The sequence below is a fragment of the Eleutherodactylus coqui genome, chromosome 3 (genome assembly GCF_035609145.1).
Source record: "Eleutherodactylus coqui strain aEleCoq1 chromosome 3, aEleCoq1.hap1, whole genome shotgun sequence".
NCBI lineage: Eukaryota > Metazoa > Chordata > Amphibia > Anura > Eleutherodactylidae > Eleutherodactylus > Eleutherodactylus coqui.
In genome coordinates, this window is record NC_089839.1 from 259,602,014 (window position 1) to 259,615,873 (window position 13,860).

Below are 13,860 nucleotides of genomic sequence, written 5' to 3' on the forward strand. Positions count from 1 at the left end.
CTATTGCTCTCTCCCTACAAAACCTATGGCAGGTCTTTAGGTCTGCTATCTCACACTGACAGGCATTATACACTGCAATACTGAATATTATATCAGTGGTCAAGTTCCCTAGTGGTCAAGTCCCCAAGTGGGACTAAACAATGTAAAAAGATCTTCTATCAAAGGTTTAAAAATATGAAAAAAAGGAAAAGACAAAACCTAAGAACCCCTTTTCCCAGTTAATATTGCTTTATTATGTAAAAAAAAGAGACACCTAATTGTTATCACTGTGTCAAAAACAACCCTAATTATTAACTTATCCCATTATTTATCTGATACATTAAAAAAATCAATGCCAGAATTTCTGAATGCCAGAATTTTTGTTCATCATGCCTCTCAAATATCGCAATAAAAACCTAATAAAAAGTTGTATGCACACCAAACTGGTACCAATAAAACCTACAAGTTATCCCACAGAAAGAAAGTCCTTGCATCAGCTTTGTTGATTAAAAAATAAACCTCGATGTCAAGCTATGGGCGAAACTTTTAGCACAGAGGCTTGGCAATTTCATCCCAAGGCTCATCAACGTAGAACAAGCAGGATTTGTAAAAGGGAGGGAGGGCAAGGACAATAGTCGTAGACTGTTACACGCTTCACGATACGCCCAACTCCATAATATTCCCCTAGCACTTATTGGAACGGACGCCGAAAAAGCGTTTGACCGAGTTAACTGGTGTTATATGAAGTCTGCGCTACTACACTATAATATACCTCCGGAGTTCGTAACGGCGATCTTTTCCCTGTACGCTTGCCCATACGATAGACTTAAAGTGAACGACAAATTATCCCCATCCTTTGAAATTAAAAATGGTATGCGGCAGGGCTGCCCCCTCTCCCCTTCCCTATTCATCTTGGCCCTGGAGCCCCTTCTGCTACAAGTTAGACAAGATCCAGACATAGCGGGACTGTCTATCGGAAACGATCTCCTCTCCACCGCCGCCTTCGCGGACGACATCGTCTTCCTGATTACAAACCCCGAAATAGGCCTCCCCAGGTTGGTAGACTTGCTGAATGAGTTCGGTAAACTCTCTAATTTCAAAATTAATTTTGATAAATCTATAGCATTAAACATCTCCATTCCTCAGGCAAGGTGCAGGGGGTGCAGTAACAACTCCCCATTTAAATGGTCGGAAACATCTATGGAATACTTAGGGATCAAGATACCCAAGAAGATAAAAGACATATTCGCAGCCAATTTTATCCCCCTGCTAGACCAGGTTAAAAAACTGTTAGCAAACTACGACATACCCCTGATATCCTGGTTTGGCAGAAGGAATATTCTGAAATCCTACATCCTACCAACAATCCTTTACAGGATAAGGATGCTACCAATTTATCTCCCCCCAAGCTTCTTTAAAACCCTGCGCTCGGCGTTCACAGGCTATGTATGGAGGTACAAGAGACCAAGGCTGGCCTACAGCCGAATGACAAAAAGGAGGTTTGAAGGAGGCATGGACCTCCCGAATGTATTAGATTACTACCGGGCCTCACAGCTGGGCTACTGGATGGACTTGGTCCAACCGAAAAGAGACCCTCTCCTGTCTAAACTGGCCACAACCCATGACTATAGCGGTTCTATGGAGGACCTGTGGTATCCAGAAAAGAATAGATACAGAGCGAAGGACTTTAACCCCCTTCTGAGAGGCCCCTGCGAGGTGTGGGACGGCCTGAAAGAAAATCTAGCTCCTAAACCCTCTCCATCCGCTCCATTGAGCTTGATCTGTAGACTAATAGATCTGCCACTTGACTCAGTCTCCACTTCGGTATTGCGAAAATTTAAAGATATTACAGTTGGAGACCTGCAGGTCTTGGCCCACCTACCAGCACAGGAGATAATAATTTCCCTGCTTCCGGCTTGGACCCCCTCCTTTCTCCTCCGAGCCACAGTTGAAAGAGTTATAAGAGAGTTTCTTAAGATCCATAAATCAACCAGACCCCGAACCCCTTTTGAGCGCTCATTGGTGGAATCAAACTCTAGAACAAGAAAAATCTCTAACTTGCGTCAACAATTCATCATACCCCACCCCTCATCCAAACCAACCTTTATGACCACCTGGGTAAAGGAACTGGGAATATCCTTGTCACAGGGAGACATTAAAAAAATCCTAATCACTTCTTTTGGCCTCTCCCCATGCGTCCTATTCCAGGAATCCCACTACAAACTCTTGATAAGGTGGTATAGGACCCCGCAGTGGCTCTATGCATACAAGTTGGCACCTCAAAACAAATGCTGGAGATGCAATGCCGAAGAAGGCTCCTACCTCCACATTTGGTGGTCCTGCAAGAGACTGATGCCCTTTTGGAAAGGAGTGGGCGAAGTGCTGGGGAAAATCAAACAAAACTTCACGCTAACGTCCGAAATAGTGTTTCTATGGAAAACGTCTCCTGGGTTTCACCCGCAAAGAGATAAGCTGATAGCCTGCCTGACGGACGCCGCTAAGGCCCTGATCCCCCTGCACTGGCGAAGCGAGGTACCCCTTTCTTATCTCAATGGAAGGAGAAAGTAGATATGATCTACAATCTAGAGGAACTAGCGAGCTGGCAAAACAACTCCTACGATAAATTTATAAAAATTTGGTATCCCTGGCGTGACCTGAGACTCCTGGACGTTCTGCAGCAGTAAGAAGAGACTCTCCCCTCTTCTCTTCTCTCCTCCACTGCTCCTCTCGTTTCTTCCCTAACCCCCCCCCCCCCCCCGTCTGTACCCCCCCCTTTTTTTTTCTCCCCCATTAACACTATTTCTCCTGAAGAGATGATGTTTTAACTTGAAAAGTTACGGGCGTTGACACAGCTTCCCTTTGTGCCCCCCCCGCTTAGGGCTGGCAAGACCTGGCGCCAAGCCCGTTGTTTGTCCCTGTTGTGCCACACTGCCACGACAATCTCTGTATTTACAGTAGACAGAAAAACTGAATGCACCATCTAGCCTTGACAGAGCATAGCGTATGTGATTTCCCCTGTTCCCCCTTTTTTCTTTCTGTATCACAAAAATCTTTGAATAAAAACTGATTTGAAAAAAAAAATTAAAATTAAAAAAAATAAAATAAAGTTCTGGCTATGAGCATATGGTGTGAGAAATGCAAGATTTTTAAAAAAAAATTTCTGTTTAAGAAAAAATGTTTTACTTGGTAAAAGAAGTATAACAAAAAAATTGGATCTCGCCATAATCCTACCGACACATAGAAAAAAAGTAACAAGTTATTAATGCTGCATGGTGAGCAAAAAAAATATTGGCAAATTGTTTTCTTTTTTCCATTTCTTAGAAAAGATTTAACAAAAGTTAATCAATCAGTTATATATACCCCAAAATGGTGACATGGAGAGTCCTCATAAAGGTGCATCAGCAGAAAAATAGAAAAGTTCCGGTTCTTAAAAAGTGAGAATAAAAAATGCTTGCCACTTAAGGTAGTTGTCCGAGGTGTAACAACTCACAACAACCCCTTCCCTGTGCATTAACACAACAAATAGTGGTATACTTACCCCTCCCCTCCAGCTGTCTCCTGCACCATTGCTTGGTCCCCTGCTCAAGTCTATATTTACAGCTGCAGTCCCGCCCAGTTTACAGGACATCACGGAGACTGCAGCCAATAACAGAGCTCAGCGATTGATCAGGGACACAGTTGGAGCAAGGAGAGGTGAGTATATCACTATTTGTTATGTTAGTGCACACGGAAGGGTTGTCCCAAGTCGTTACGACTCGGTCAACCCATTAAGGTCCAAACAGACTTGATAGTGAAGGGATTAATATGGTATTTGATAATGCCAAAAAAGTTGAATAATTTGGCACCTTAAGGAATAACCCTTATGTAAAGGAATTAACTACTTTGTACTTCTCTTATGTCATAGTGCTGTGTTACTTACTATATAAACAGTGTTATTAAGATGTCAGCAAGTATTCAAAAACCTAAGATTTGAAGTGGGCAGTTTGTTTCCTTGGGTTCTTATGGTAAGTCATGTAAACACATCTGACAAAAACGATGGTAGTGTATTACAAATTACACGCTGAGTCAGTTATACTCTTCTGCTTTAGTTTCCAAGATCTTTTTTTTTACCGAAGACTATGAAAATACACTTCAAACTAGATTTCCTCCACCTAGCACATTCCACTGACGTCACGAACCACAAGAGTACTGCCCTGCAGTTGTAGTTTGTGTAAGGCTTGCACATGAAAGAAAAGTAAATTGCTATAGAGGACTGCCAGGGCTGTAATCTGAACATGCTCTACTTGTGCCACTCTCACTGCAATGGTACATTAAATGCTTAGCCAACTCTATAATGATAGGAAATGGATTTCAAACCTATAATTATAGATAACAATGGAAAGATGACTGTCTGTAGGCAGGCAGCATCCATCACCTGAATGAGTATACGAAGTGTCACGAGGCCAGAAAGTGAACTTATCTTGAGATGATCTCTCCATCTAACTTTCTTCAGGTGTCTAAAAAGGGGCTGCACCACTAGGTGTAGTACAGTAGGTCTTTCAGATTTTTTTTCTCAACATATCCATGCAGGGCTTCTTCTACATGGCTTCCATGGGCGTAAATTTAGTATCCAAACAGGATGAATATATACACAAAACACGGAGAACCAAATGTATCAATAAGGGAATCAGACCGTAAACCACATACATGAGGGATCCCTGCCTAAACACGGAGCGGTCGCCCTGATGAAGACAACCCTACGTCAGAAACCTGGTAGGACCCTAATTTTCCCTAAGATAACAGGGCAAAGGATAGAGAATACAATAATATATGAATGATCACAAACACTCAGGGCAACAAGGTGTTCAATAGCTTCACAGGTGATAAAGTAAACTTGGCTTGACTAGGTCAGGCAGGGAACCACAGACTGGACCAGAACACCTTCACACAGCAGTCATCAGAAAAAAAGTCTACAGACCAGGAATACCTTCAGACAGGAGTCGATACAAACTGAGGAAAAGTGTAACTGGTGCCCTCCCAAACAGGAAGCCAGAATAAATGTGCAATGACTAAAGCTGATTGGGCTGCAACACCTCTCAGCCAACCAATCCATGCTACACAAACAGAAATGTGCACTTGGCAACTTGTGCTAGAATGACAGTGTGCATGCGCTGTCACCCTGGTCCCGCTACTCCGCCAGCGCCAGTATGTTGTGACAATTTTAACTTCGTTCTATGCAGCAGTTAAGGGCTATAAATGTCCGAAAGAAGGAATGTGCACCTATCCCTAGAAAAGGGGGCCCTATTACACCTTGTCTGCAACTAGGTTTGGAGTGGTGCCCTGTTTTGCGGAAACAGCTGCGCGTCCTGTGCTATGCTATTTCCATAACTCCCATAGAACTAAATGGGAGTTGTGTGAACAGAGTAGCACAGTGAGCTATGCTATTTCCGCATCTCACAAGGTTTGGAGTCAAAGACAAAACCTCAATTAAAGCTACATGCACACAGCTGTATTGCATAATAGTGTTGTTCTGATATGTAGTATCTCACCTTCAGAAATCTATGAACTCATACTATACCTCTGCGTACCTCTGATTTAACACCCATGCTCCATCTAATGTTGTATTATGGAGGTAAAACACTCTGATAAAAAATGTTGCGAATGATGTACTGGCACAATGCATATAGTTTTCTTATGAGCATGAGGCCTAAATACTTAAAGGGGTTCTGACACAAATAATGTTTTTATGCTTTAGCAGCCATTGTTCCCTGGTCTGCCTAATGGACCCAGGGAACCCATGGTTTAATAGCTGCTAAAGCATAAAAAGATAATACTTACCTGTTCTTCTGTTGTTGTTAACATCGGGGGGTCATCTCCCAGCAGGCGCTGCTCCTCCTCTTCTGTCTGCACGAGCCGCGCCGGTCCGGGATCGCATGCATGTGCAGTGGAGAGGTGCCCTCTGACAGGAGTCGGGACGGGCTGCGTCTCCACTGCGCATGCGCAGCACTCCGGAGTTCAGCAGGACGGACGGGCCGCCCACAGCAAGCACTGCTTGTGACGTGCTTGCTGTGGGCGGTCCGTCCGTTCACCTCGGAAGTGCCTGACGGACGGACCAGAGCAGGAAGCGGTCTTTTTGACCGCTCCTGCTCTGCTTTAAAGGCACAGAAGAAGATGCCGGCTGGAGGGGACATGCCTGGCGATCGGGCCAGGCAAGGTGAGTACAATTTTTTTTTTTTGATGTCAGAACCCCTTTAAAGGGATATTCTGGGACTTCTACTATCGATGACCTATCCTCAGGATAGGTCATCAATAGTTGATCAGCGAGGGTTCGCCACTCTGGATGCCCGCTGATCAGCAGTGACAGCCAGTGGTTGTCATCAGTGGTCAGGGCTGAAAGCAGAGGCGTAACTATAGTGGATGTGGTTGCTCAAGGGCCAAGGACTCTTAGGGGGGCCCTAAGGCCCATCTTCTCCATATAGTAAGCCTAGTAGTATGAATAAAGCATTATAGTTGGAGGGCCCTGTTACAGATTTTGCATTGGGGCCCAGGAGCTTCACGTTACATCTCTGGCCAAAAGTGTAATAGACGGTTCACTTCCATTGAAACCAATATATTTTTTATTACACTTTCAGCTCTGAGCACAATGAGACATGCCCCCATGTCTGATTACAAGTCATGCCCACAATGAGAATAGATATGTATCTATAATTCTATACATTTATTTTACAGTGCAAAATATAGTTGGTGTAATTAAACTATTTACAACTGAATTTTCTGAAAGAGATGGTCATATCCTAGTACATTTGCTGAAGAGGGTCTGTTCTTCAGCTGAAGCAGTGGTAACTTGTAGTACACCAACGACCAGCTAGAGGGCTCAGCAGACACGGTTATGCCTCAACACAACTAGCACTTCTCTGCTATAAACCCAATGCTCCATACTGGCCAATATTTAACGTCACTGTCCAATCTAAAGTAATATAAAGTAATTTTACTATAACAACAGCATAAGAAACATATGAGAGCAGCGTCATGGGATCATAACAACCGAAAGAGGACTGCATTCACCATGTTTTAATGAGATGTGTAAATAAAATGTATTCTACACACTAGATTGGTTTATTTATGGCTATAAGTTGTAAAAGGCATTATATGCATGGGCGGGTCAAATTAAGCATGCAGGAGCCCGCAGCGGAATCCGACCCTGCCCGCGGCTGGTGACCCTGCGTACCTATGTCTGAGCTGATCTCTGTTCTTTCGGTACATCTGTACTGTGGATGGTCAACACGACTTGCCGTTGAACATGCGCATTACAGGTTTATTTTTCTAAAATCACCTGCTCTTTCCATGGAATCCGCGCCCCATCCGCAGTGTCACCTGCGGACAGGCCGCAGATCGGATGGCCTCCACTGACTTCAAAAGATCCGCAAAACAAATCCGCATGCTCTAATTCAGGTGCGGTCGCCAATGCTTCTGCATGGGAGGCTTGAATTGCAGGTACCCCGTGCGGATTCTGCAAATCACATCTGCCAGTGGACATTGGGCCTTATTCTACTGAGCACAGCAGTGACTTTATGCTGAGTTTCTAATTTATGCTTATGGGATAGAAAGTAAATGAAAACCTAAAGCATGTATTACTAAAACAAAAAAAAATCCTAAAAACATTACAGAATGTAGCTCTTACTGCCTAACATCTGTGGCCTATCCGTACATGTGAAATTAGGCTAAAATGCTATTATGCTAACCAAATATTTGAAAAGTCACGAAGATGTTCTGCACCACTCCCTTATTAAAGTGCCTTCAGGTAATCAATCAATGTACATGTAGCAATATAATGATGGGTTCCAGTACTTCCTCTATTAAATGTCTGAATACTCCGGCCGTTTTCTTGTTTTATGAATTGCAGAGAGTCTATTTGTGTTGCAAAAATATTCAGCTGCGTTAAGAGGAATGTATTCCCCAAACCCTTAGGGGTGGAGAAGGCTCTATTTGTTGAAATATGGAATGTATAAGGGAAGATGTTTTACATTAATTTGTTTGTTCTTGTAGGCGGTCTGCCTATGCAAGTTTTCTTGGCTGAGGAATGGCTGAGGAAACGTGAGACTCTCTGCATTAACAACACAAATCATAAAGAACTATTGTTATCCTTCTTAAGAGGACATTTAGAGAAGAAGGACTAACATTTTTTGCGGCTTGTTCTCTGCCATGATTTGTGACCTGGGCAGGGCTTCTATTGCTGGAGAGCACCTCTGCCATTTGGCACAAATGTCTTTCCAAGTATTGCCAACGAATACAATTGGCAACGACCAAAACAAATCTCAACATGGCAGAATGAGTTTTCTACAAATACCTACACAAGATCTGGAAGGGAGGGGAAGTGGTGAGAGACAAAAAAAAGTAGTTAAAATACCTACATCTGGTTAATGTTCATCTTATGAAAGGGCACTAACAGTAGATATTAATTGGTACAAACTGACCATTACGGCAGTCTAAAATACATTATGTTGACAAAAGTATTGGGACACCTACCAATCTTGTGTTGTAAGGCGAAGAGTATCACACAGCCATATCCTAGTAGAGAGATCATCAGAATGACACGAGGTGTAGAGTTGACAGACTTCCAATCGGGTCTGGTGGTGAGATGTCACCTGAACAACCAATCAGTATGGGACATCACAGCACTTTTGGGCCTCCCAAAGTCCAAATGTTATTCGGAAATGGAAAAGATCTGGGGTGTGTGCAATGCAGCCACGTTCAGGGAGACCTTGTAAGCTGACAGAATGTGGACAATGAAGCCTTGTATGAGCTATAAAGGTATCACACACATCGTCTGTCAAAATACTTGATCGGGAGGTCTCATAGGCCATTGTAACATCCATTAGAACCAAAGCCATCTATAGGGAATTACATGTAAAGGTTACCATGGACGAGTACATGCACACAAGCCCAACATCACAGCAGTGAATACACAAAGACACCTGCGATGATGCTTGGAGTGTCGTTCTCACACTGTGAATGAGTGGAAGCAAGTGTTGCGAACAGCTGAATCACCGTACACTAGCTTCCAATCGGATGGCCGCAGTTGAGTGTGGCAGTTGCCTGAAGAACGGTTTCTTTGCAACTGCATCATCCCAATAGTAAAGTTTGGAGATTTTATTATGGTGTGGGGGCGGTTCTGCTGGGAAAGACTAGGGCCATTGGTTATAGTGAAGTCCACCCTTAAGTACAGAGACATTCTGGACAATGTGGCATTACCTACCCTGTGGCAATACTTTGGTTCAGCTTTGTGTCTCTACCAACATGACAGAGCACCATGTCATATGGCACACTGTGTTGAAGCTTGGTTTGAGGAACAGGACTTCTGCAAACTTCAATGGCCAACCCAAAGTCTAGATCTCAATTCCACCAAGCATCTTTGGGACAAACTAGAACGCCACATCTCTGCATGCCCATCAACACCTGAATTACTATATGAAGCTCTCTTCAATGAAATCCCTCCACACATCTATTGGAATTTGGTGGAAATCACATCATATTGAAAAATGTGAAAAAAATTGAATTTCATCACCTTCCATGTGTGTCCCAATACTTTGGTCAACATAGGCCCCATCCACACGGGCGGAAAATCTGCGTCGGGTATTTCCTACAGAATTTCCGCCCCTGGACGCCTGCATAGGATTGCATTGCAAAACACAATCCTATGCAGACGTCCGCGATTTGTCCGTGTGAAATCACACGCAAAAAACAAATCGCGGCATGTTCTATTGCTGTGTGGGTCTTGCAGAGGCCCGCACAGAAATGTCTCTCCCGGCGCCCTGGCTCTGCTCTGCACATGCGCCGGCTGGCCGGCACATCAAAGAGCCGGAGCCGTGGGAGAGGTGAGCGCCGCACTGGTCCCTGCAGGGGCTCGGATTGGGTCCCGCTGCGAGAATTCTCGCAGCGAGTTCCGACTCGGCTGTCTGCAGGCAGCCATAGTGTATATAACTATGGTCAACTTGAAGGGTTATTCTCATCTCATAAAGTGATTGCATGTCATAAGGTCTTCTGGGACCCACAACATTCCTTAATAATAGAGATGAGTGAGCACGCTCGGTAAGGGAAGTTACTCGAGCGATCCTTGCTCATTTCGAGTAACTGCCTTCTCCTCCGAGCGTGCTCGGGGTGGAGGGGGGGGGGGACAGCGGGGGGCGGCAGGGGAGAGCAGAGGAGACTGGGGGGGAGAGTGAGAGAGATCCCTCTCTCCCCGCCCAGCTCCCCTGAGCACGCTCGGAGGAGAAGGTAGTTACTCGAGATGAGCGAGGCTCGCTCGAGTAACTGCCCTTACCGAGCATGCTTGCTCATCTCTACTTAATAATAAAAGAGCAATAGCACAACTCCTGGATGTACAGGGAACTGCAGCTTAGCCCCATTCACTTGAAAAGAGTCATGGTGTGGGTCCCCACAAAACAGATGGCCCGAAGTATCACTATGCAAGGCAAAACAGTGAAGAGGCTACAGTGATAAATCAGCACTGCTGCTCCGTTAGTGGTAAAAGCAGTACAACAAGGAGATTCATTGCTCGCGAAAGACAGGAAACCCAGAAAGAAAGACAGGAGTTTTTTTCAACACGTTTCAACACCGTACCGGCGAATTCATTTGCTGAAGATAGGAGACCCGGAAGGAAAGATAGAAGTTTATTGGGCAAAGCGTTTCAATGCCTTACTGGCATCTTTACCTGTACTTTCATGAAACACTTCCATGTAACCTTATGCCTACTGCCTTTTATGCCTCTGGTTGGTCTAAACACCTGCTACATTATGAAATGCTCCATGTTTCTTTTCTGACAATCCTTTAGTGGTAAGTTATTAATAAGTTAACTAGCAAATTTCTAAGAAAATATAAGAAATAAATGAGCCAGTAGATTGTGACATTACTTAATAGTCACTTAGTTTAAATGTAGATTGTAGACTATTCTACAATAAGGTTTATACAAGTAAGCTTTATATGTTCATTGTATTTTCAGTAGTGTTACTGCTCTTAGAACACTAAAAATACATTTTTCTTGACGTTCGCAAAACACTAGACATAATTAGTTCTGTATGTTCTTTTTAGTGTTGTGCACAGATCTGGTTCTAGCTTACAACGTGCCATAAAGTGAGGTCACTGGATTGTAATCATAAAATGAACTGTGAAATTATGACTTTGGATTCACGCATTCACTGGAAAATAACATTTTGATGAATAAGATTAATGAGAAATATTTCTGTTTCTTATTTCAATTATAAACCGATACAAAAATCTGTAACTTATACAAAGAAAACCACAAATGTATCAGACTATAAAGTAACAGAACACGCAACTGACACCGAAATGTTAACATTGTGTCCCTAGAAATTAGGGAGGGTAAGTATGCTTGGTCATTTAAATTGGCACATAGGATCTGAGGTACCTAAACTTACTATATCTGGCATCGGCATAGAAAATAACTCTTTCCTGGCCACTAGAGATGAGCGAGCATACTCGCTAAGAACAATTACTCGAGCGAGCATTGTCCTTACCGAGTACCTGCCGGCTCGGAAGAAAAGATTCGGGTGCCGTCGCGGGTGAGCGGTGAGTTGCGGGAGTGAGCAGGGGTGAGCGGGGGGAGAGAGATTCCCCCCGCTCTCCCCTGCCGCTCCCCACCCCCCGCCGGCATCCGAATCTTTTCTTCCGAGCGGGCAGGTACTCGCTAAGGACAATGCTTGCTCGAGTAATTGCCCTCAGCGAGTATGCTCGCTCATCTCTACTGGCCACTGATCTCTACTCCATGGTATGTTATGTCACATTTCTGCCATATATAAATTACCAAAATGTCTTTTGCACCACTATTTCTATGTTTTCTTAATTTTCTCACGTACAAAGAAAACTTTATTACACTGTGAATATTGAAAACTAAGTAGCGAATAGATCTTCAGTAAAGAATTAGTTTGCTACTGTTTCCTGCTGCAGCTACTTTTGATCAATGCCGTCATGTTTCTAGAGATTAATGAGTGAAAAAAAGAACAAAAAATAGCGATGTCACAGTATGCATGGGTAATTCCCTAAGTAAATAGTCTTTTTACTAATGGTAAATAATTTGGTCGAGCTGGAAGGGTGAAGCTCAGCATTACTTGGACTGCATTGCATAGCAATAGCCGCTCCTGCAGCATAAGGCCTGTCTTATTTCCCTAATGGGTGGAGGAATGAATTTTTGGCTCTGTTTTCTACCTTTATTATGCTTTCAAAATAAGGTATTGCTGTTGGAGCCAACATTGTTTAACATATTCCTAGCACAAAAAATGCTGCTTTTGTGCTTAAGTGATAGTTCAGGCCAGAAATTTCCCAGGGTTCCTATACCAGCGCCACCTTTTACGATAGAGAGACTTTCGTGTATTAGAGGGGAGTTCAAATTAAATTCCCAAGGACTTGCCATACTGAGGCCTTCAGTGGAATACAAGAACCTTTCACAGTGATTGACTTCAAGTACTAATGCTCTGACACTCAAGACAGTTCCTTTGCTGTCTTTTCACAGAGTAAAGAGTAATTTGTAGCTTATCGACCACCAAAATTCATCATACCCCCCAATATAATCACATGTCCTTCTACGTAGTGCAGAGAGGTACTGTTGTATCTTGTCCCCACCAGAATAATAGGTGGAGACGCGCTTCGGCAGTCCTGAGTGTAAGGACATGCTCCCAGCATCTGATTGGCTGCTGCAGACTTGCCCTCCAGAGCTGGACCTCCCTGACTCATCCTCCCGGGCCCCACACATATATATGCCACTGGAAGTGGGTCCGGCTCTGAAGCTGTGGCCGCTACTGCTGCTAGAGTGGCAGCGGTCCCCCCCCTGAGAAGTGGATGCAGCTGTATCCAGTGCAGACAATGCCCTGTGAGCTAGATACACCAGCAGCCATTGTACAAATAGAAACTGTTCAAGATCTGCGACGGAATCTCCAGCCGGGGGTTACATCACAGTTCGAGGTGAAAATACAGGATGAAAAAGCGCTCTATACCGTTTTTCTTCTGTCTAAATGCTAGACAGCTGGGCGGAAAGTAGATGGACCCCATTATAGTCAAAGGAGTCCATCAGGCGTGGTTTGGTTCTGTCCAGAAACTGAACCATTTGGCCGCAGGGTTTTCCCTTTTCTGTTCCCCAAACAGAGCAGGAAGGCGGAATCCCCAACGCAGGTGTGAAATCTAAATCTGTCTTGTACTTCGCTAAACAGTTTGCGTGCCAGACTGATACATTGTAGCGAACAAAGCATTGCTCCAACAGCAAACTAATGTATTTAACGTGATGGTAAATGAAAAAATAAAGTACATAAAAACTCAGGAGCCGCACCACTTCTCTGTCTGCCTGATGTACACTGTATATTAGTATATATTAGTAGTCTAAAATGCTACATGCTGCTCTGATTGGTTGGCACTGCTCATGTGGGCAGCTCTGGTTAATAAAAGCAGGTGTAGTGTTTCAGACTAATGATAAATATTGATGCGCAGTGTGTATTAGGGCAATCAGAGAAGCTGGTGTGGCCATCTTTGTTTCTCCAGACATGGAAAGTTGCTTTTAAGCATACCAACATTTTGAGATGACTTCAGAATAAACTACTGTATATGTGCATGAGGTATAACACTATTTCTGACCACTATATGGCTTATATTCTGCATTTATCCCCAGTTTACCCTGTGAAGGCCGTATGTCTGATTTTCAGTTCTCTCTTTGTTGATGGGAGGAGACTAGATGCTGTGGAGAAAAACAGCAGATTCTCCTCCCTAACTCTGTACCATACACAGAGAAATAACATTAGTATGGAGGACACCAGAGAAGCACTGAGCAGTGTAGATGTGAAATCAGAACCTGTAAATCACTTACCAGTCAGCTTCTGCAGCATCTATGTAAACCTCTGC

At 43.8% G+C, this 13,860-nt stretch overlaps 1 protein-coding gene across 2 annotated transcripts in view; it reads right to left on the reverse strand.

Moving 5' to 3' along the window:
- Positions 1-13,860, reverse strand: part of TGFBR3 (transforming growth factor beta receptor 3) — a 201,725-nt gene that overhangs the window by 24,841 nt on the left and 163,024 nt on the right. The window lies entirely within an intron of this gene.